The sequence below is a fragment of the Polistes canadensis genome, unplaced genomic scaffold (genome assembly GCF_001313835.1).
Source record: "Polistes canadensis isolate GaletaPanama2010 unplaced genomic scaffold, ASM131383v1 scaffold_151, whole genome shotgun sequence".
In the NCBI taxonomy this organism is placed as follows: domain Eukaryota; kingdom Metazoa; phylum Arthropoda; class Insecta; order Hymenoptera; family Vespidae; genus Polistes; species Polistes canadensis.
In genome coordinates this window covers 362,884-370,052 of record NW_014569698.1, presented here as the reverse complement: position 1 = coordinate 370,052, position 7,169 = coordinate 362,884, and positions in this window count along the sequence as shown.

The window sequence follows — 7,169 nt, the reverse complement described above, 5'->3', positions numbered from 1 at the left end:
ATAATATAATAATTATATAATATAATAAATATAATATTATAAAATAAATAAATATATTTTTTCTCTCTCTCTCTCTATCTTTGTCTATTTTTCTTTCTGTTTATATTTTTTTTTTTTTTAAATCCTAATAATTTTCTCTCCATTTTTTTTTTTGTTCATTTTCTGTGTTCCTTTTTTTTTTTCTATCTCTTATTAGGAGTCTTTCTATTTCTCTTTCCCTTTATCTCGGCGAAGAAACGTATTTACCCTGATTTTCGGTCGTTTTCTCTCCTTATCTATATATATATATATATATCTCTTTCTTTCTCTCAGTAATTCACGAGACTCTGGGAATCAAGAAGCTGTGAGAACGTAGCAAGGAACTCCCTCGAAAATGGAAAGTACGCTCAGAGTACGGTCGGTTTGCTCGATAACGCGCGATTTAAGCTTTGATCTCGTGCTTTTCTCTTTCCACATTTTCTCTCTTTCTATCTTATTCAAGAGAAAATTAGTTTTCTTACGTGGTAATACGAAAATCGTTCCTATTTCTTTACCTTATTCATTTTTTAAGTCTTATTTAGAAAGTATAACATCGTGTCAACAAAAATATTATTATTTTTCACATTAAATATAGATAAATTAAAAATATCTTCTTGTTTTTTTTTGTTTTCGTAATTCTCGACTATTTTTCTCGATTATTTAATTACTATTATTATAATATTATTATTTATTATTTTGTATTTATATATTCCTTATATTATATTTCTCATAGAGTAATTATAATATTTTTATTTAATAAAGAATATGTGAATGCATTCACATATAAGTGTAATAAAAATTGTTAAATATAAATAAGGTAAATGATAATTAACAAATTTAATCTAACTAATCTATCTATTTATTTATTTATTTATCTATAAATCTATCTCTAAATATCATGATTGCATTTATCGATGAATACGAGAGCAACGATAGAATGTAACATCGATCTCTGTTTACACATAAATTTTACATTGGCTATTAGAACGAGAGCAAGTTGTATCTCTCTGGAAATTGATAGTACACGCAAGGTTTGCTTTATCTAGCCCGTCTAATGAAAGCTATGTCCTCAAAAGCTATCCACGAACGTCCTAATTTACCGCGAGAAATGCGTTTACCTACCTCTAAATACGTCCATCTACGATAATCTACATATATATACATAGAGGTATATGTTTTAGGTATACCAACTCTGAAAATCCACACACACACATACACACAGAACGTTTCCAAAACATACTAAATATATCTAAATAATTTGGTAACTTCCAAACGTGATAGTTACGCTGATTGATTTGCATTTAGATTAATGACATTTATAATTATTTATTTAAAATAGAAATTCACACACATTATTTTTTCATTCCTCTTACGGTTTTCACATATGACGTTAGATAATTTATTTAAAAATTGTATTATTATTTATAAAGAAAAAAAAAAAGAAAACACACGTTTATAATCTTATTTGTCTCTCATCGTAAAAAATTACTATATTTATAATATTCTTACAAATTCATAAATAATTGTTCACCAACACAAAAATTAATAATAAAAAAAAAATTTCTAAATCAAATTAATATTTATTAATTATCATATTATATATGACATAATCTTAATAACAATAAATATTATATTTGACATAATCGAGTAAGAATAGATAAAAATTGACAATTAGATTTGACGGATAGATAAATAGATCTTTTAGGCCTATTCAAATCAAGAATTTAGGTTTATTTTGATCCTTTGCTCTACAGGAGACGTTTACAAGACAATAGATGACGTACAGGAATATTAATTTAAGGTCAGAACGAAATTGTGGAAAGTAGTAAATCAGTTCTCTGAGAAATTCCATTTGTTGAGGAAAACTATGCGCCCTTTAGAAACTTCCCTTTTCCTTATACAATACTATATCTCGAACTATAAACATGACTCGTTAAATCGTTTCCTTTCTCCTTTCTTGTTACCTTTCGATCGGCACGTTCCGCTCTATTTCACACCGATAATATTTACTATCATCTTTCTATTCCACACGTTGGCATTTATGGATCATAAAGAAAATATATAAACAAACAAACAAAAATAAATAAAAATAAACGTGAAACGTATGATCTCCGTGTCCGTGGTAACTCATAAAATATTTGTCTCACTCTATTTCTCTCTCTCTCTCTCTCTTTTTATTTTACTTTCTATTTTAAATTATTATTAAAAACAATGTATAGAAAGAGAGAGAGAGAGAGAGAGAGAGAGAGTACAAATAAAATTTTCATAATATTTTTATCGTAAACATGATATCTAATTTTAATCTTTGATTAAATTTTGCAGCATAGATTATGATCTATAATAATAATTATTCTAAGAATAATTATTTTCGACGACAAAAATATATAATAGATAAATAAAAAAAAATAAGTTTAAAAAAAGAATAATGATTTATATGTATAATAAAAAATTTATCAAAAATATCTCTCTCCTTTTCTATTTATTATTATTGTTATTTTTTTTCTTCTTATTTAATAATAATCCTTAGACGAGAAATCGAAAATTTGACGCTTAATTAAAAACCATGGTGTAGATTTTCTTCCAAGATAAAATAAACCGAATGAAAAGAAACATAATTACGAAACATCAATTTATTAATAGCTCAGAAAATATCTCCTCTTCTCTCTCTCTCTCTCTCTCCTTCTCTATTTGTTAGTTTTATTTTAATAATAATAATAATAATAATAATAATAATAATAATTTAAATATAATGTATCGATATATACGGGAAATTTCAACGGTGTTTTCTTATCACATAACGAGATCAAAATATGACACCTTCATTATATTATCACGGGGTGGAGAGGGGGGGGGGGTGCGTGTGGTGGAAGATTTTTCTTCGATGAAAAATATTTCTTCAACAATTTTCCTGCTTCTGCCATCTTCTTTCACTTATTCTTCCTCATTTTATCTTTCTCTTTTTTTTTTTTTTTTTTCATTCTTCATCCTTCTTTTTTTTCTTTTTCTTTTCTTTTCTTTTTTTTATTATTGTTCACCATCTTCTTTTCCTACTTCGTCTAGACTCGACTAAAATTGCCAATCGATTTATGCAAATCCGTGGTTAACAGACAGCTTGTCGCTCGCAGGTAAAGCTTTTAATAGCGCTGCCACTGTCATTATTGGCTACATAGTGGATCGTTAATCCCCTAAAGGCATAATGAAAATTAAACTTCAGCCAGAAATGTGCAAGCGCATCGAATTCGTAGAGTTAATAATTTAGGCTCTTCTTCGCGAAAACAAAATTCTATCAAAATATTTATTTATTTATGTCACTGTTGTACGTTTTTTTTCTTTTTTTTTTTTTTTTTTTAATGATTTTTCATTATTATCTTTATTTTCTCTTCTTCTTTCGTTCGAGTTTCGTCGAATTATTTTTGATATTTTTTTGTATTTTTGCATTAAATTAATTTTCTATTAGAAAAATAAATTATGTTTAATACGCGCTTTTGTGATATTATTATATGTTATGAGGATTGAATAAAATCTGACGATTATAAAAGATTTCAGATTCGCGAGATACGTATTTTATGCTAAAAGCTATAATAAATCCTTTTGGAATATAATATATTACGTCGTGTGTTAATACATTGAAGATAGACATAAGGCGATTTAACGAAAGAATCTACACGTCGTTATAATATTTTCTATCTCTCTCTCTATCTCTCTCTCTTCGTTTCTTTTTTTTTTTATTCGTATCTTTTCTATCTCGTTGTACTTTCAACAGATCGACTTATGCGAATGAATAATCGTATAAGTTTTTTTTATCATTGATATCTCTCTGTTCTTATGTATTTTATAATAATTCATTTCTTTTTCCATTGGGTAATAAAAAAAATGCATCATTATTAACAAAAAATTGTAAACTAAACTCATTAGATAAAATTATTCGGATAAATGAAAATATTTCTATATCATTCATTAATGAATTAAAAACACACACACACACACACAATATAATATAAGAATTATTTATTTTACAAATTATTTAAGTATTTTAAATCATTTCTACATTTAAAAATATTATTACATTTAATAATATTTTTAATAGAAATAATATTGTCATTAAATGTTTCCTAAATAATAAAAAAATATTTTGTTTCCATATGCTAAATGAAAATATTTCTATTATTTATAATAAAAAAATATCTAGGCCAAAGGAATAAAAAAAAATAAAAATTTAAATGTATCCAAAATAAAAATGATAATATTTATATATTATCATTTGAAAATGTAACAAAGAAGTATTTTATTAATTCAACTCACGCATAATCATTTAAAGTTCTCTAATTTCTAGAGAGAACAGAATAAAAAGGTCCTATATCTCTTTCGTTCCAGTTTAATCTCACCTGATTTGAATCCCAGATTATTCGAGTAACGATGGAAACACATGCTACGAAGTACTTTGAGACTAGTGAGAATTGTCGAGTTACGTCAACGAGGGGATAAGAATCGTTTGGGGGATCAACTTCTAACATTAAAACGAGGCAACCTTGATAATAGCAGCACCAACAATGATGAGAGATTAACATAGGAAAGTACCTACTTTGTATTATCGTGTAATGCACTGTTTGACCTTTTGAAAACCGTTACTACTTTTTACTTACTCGAAGTATCACAAATTCAAATTAATTCGAATTATTTTTGTCTTTCTTTATTTTGTTCGATATGTAAAACAATACGTGATGTTTGTAAATATGAAAGTGAAATACTCAAATGAATTATTTCAATCGAAAATCATATAACACGATCGTTAATGGTTATTATTTAACGTGATATGAGATTAATTGTGAATTAAAAAATATTTTTAAATGTTATCGCAGTTTTTTATTATTGAAAATTGTTTATGGTGTTTCTTGTGGAATTGTTAATGGAATCTTAAACGTTAAGGAGTAACTGGGAATTGTTTTGATATTTTATATATTCGTAGATTAACGAATTTTTAGAATTATATTGAATTTTTCAAGAAAAATTAATATTATTAGATTGAAAATATATATAATTAATAAGATAAATAAAAATACGTATATGAAATGTTATTTATAAATTGGCACTAATTTTGACGTATAATCCAATACGTTTATTGAGTTTCCAGTTTTACAATTTGAAAAGAAAATTAGTCTGAAAATGATTTATATAAGGTATAATTGATTTTTTAATATGATTTCTAAACTTTTGACATATATCCTGTATATTACTTTCAAATCATATATATTCATTTAACGCAACATTTATATTAATAAATGAATTATTACTTTTATGAAAATTGTACAGTTAACTTTACGTTTTCAAAAATTATATTAACGTACAATTTATCTTTTAATTAATATATGAAAATATATACATATACGACTTTTATAATACAAGAGTAACAATATAATTAAATTTACTCGCGTAATATGTGTAATATATTTAAAAATATTCATATATAATATAATATAATATAATTAATAAAACAAATATTCATAAAAACATTTCAAGTCAATTTGAATGGATAACCGTTTCGAAAATACGCGAGAAGTAGTAACGGTCTGCGAAAGGTCAGACGGTGCGGTACGGTGTGTGTAATATAAAAAATAAAGTATTTGATTACGTGTGATAATATAAAGGTGTTTAGGAAGAAATTGTATTGTAAAATGTTAAATATAGTTGAAATATTAAATATAGTTGAATAATAACGATCAAACTAACGAAGTTTAGATGTATTGTGTTTGGAATATTATAAAGAGAAATGTATGTCGAAATAAATAAAAAAGACGCTGAGCTTTAATGATTAAGGTAATATGTAAAAAATTATATTGTATAAACCGCATGTATCGTAATAGGATATTTATAAGAAAATAAATTTTCCAGTTGCTGAAGAAGTCCCAATAAAGGGACGAAACGTCCAACTTAATTAAATTAAGTTCTACTTCTTTTCATGTCCAAGTTCCCTATGAACCTATATCATCCAAAAAATTATAATTTTGGACGAGAGAAAATACTGAATAAATAGTTGAAATATATGACTCTGGAAAAAAGATAAAATGTATTTTGACTCGTGAACTGTAACGATCGAGTTGCTGATGAAGTCCCAAGAAAGGGACGAAACGTACAACTGGTTCGAAATAAATCCTTCATAAAGATTTAATAACCGTCCAAAATTCCCTGTGCAACTAATGTGAATATTATAGTTCTGGACAAGAGTATCAATAAATTAAAATAAAAAATAAAGATTTTTCTAATCTTAATAAATTCTCCAACAAAAAAAAAAAAAGAAAAAAAGAAAAGATTACACACCTCCTAGTTAATTAAAGTAAACGTTGGGTCCCATTTCTAGGTAGATCGTGTCGTTGAAAAGAAAAAGAAAAAAAGAGAGAAAGAAGAGACGGTACAGAAAAAAAGTGACGCAAAAAAGAAAAGAAAGAAAGAAAAAAGATAAGCAAACGAGAGAGAGAGAGAGAGAGAGAGAAAAAGAGAGCCGACTTATGGTGAAACGACCCCCGATAGAGAGACTATGGCTTTTTTATGGACATTTAACGATAACTTCCCCCGTTATCTTTTCTCTCTCTTGCTCTCTCTCTCTCTCTCTCTCTCTCTCTCTCACTTTCTCTTGTTCTCTTGTTCTGTTCTTCTTCCTTCATCTTCCAACGTATTTCCCTTTAAAGCAACGCCTCGAAATTCGTCGAAAGTAGGCCATTGAGATTCTAGTTAACGATGCTATCGGTATAAGGCAGTTGCCTTGGCTTGCTAATGTTCTCCTTAATACATCCCGTCTATAATTCATGTTGAAACATTCGTCAACTTCATCTCCAAGGATCGACGTCTTTATCGACCTCCATTTTTTTTTTCTTCTTTTTCTTCTTCCACTCCTCCTTCTTTCTTCCTTCTTCTCTCTTACATTTTTTTTCTTTTTTTTTTTTCTCATCTTCTTCTTCTTCTTCTTCTATTTTTTTTTTTGTCTTTTACCATTCCAGACACAAAGAAGAGAGAGAGAGAGAGAGAGAGAGAGAGAGAGAAACTTCTATTATTATTCAAATCAACGTTCGCATTGACTTTTCGCTGGCAATCGATACGTAAAAATCGCAATTTCCAAGGGGTTGCTTCTTCTCGTCATACCCCCCCCCCCCCCCCCC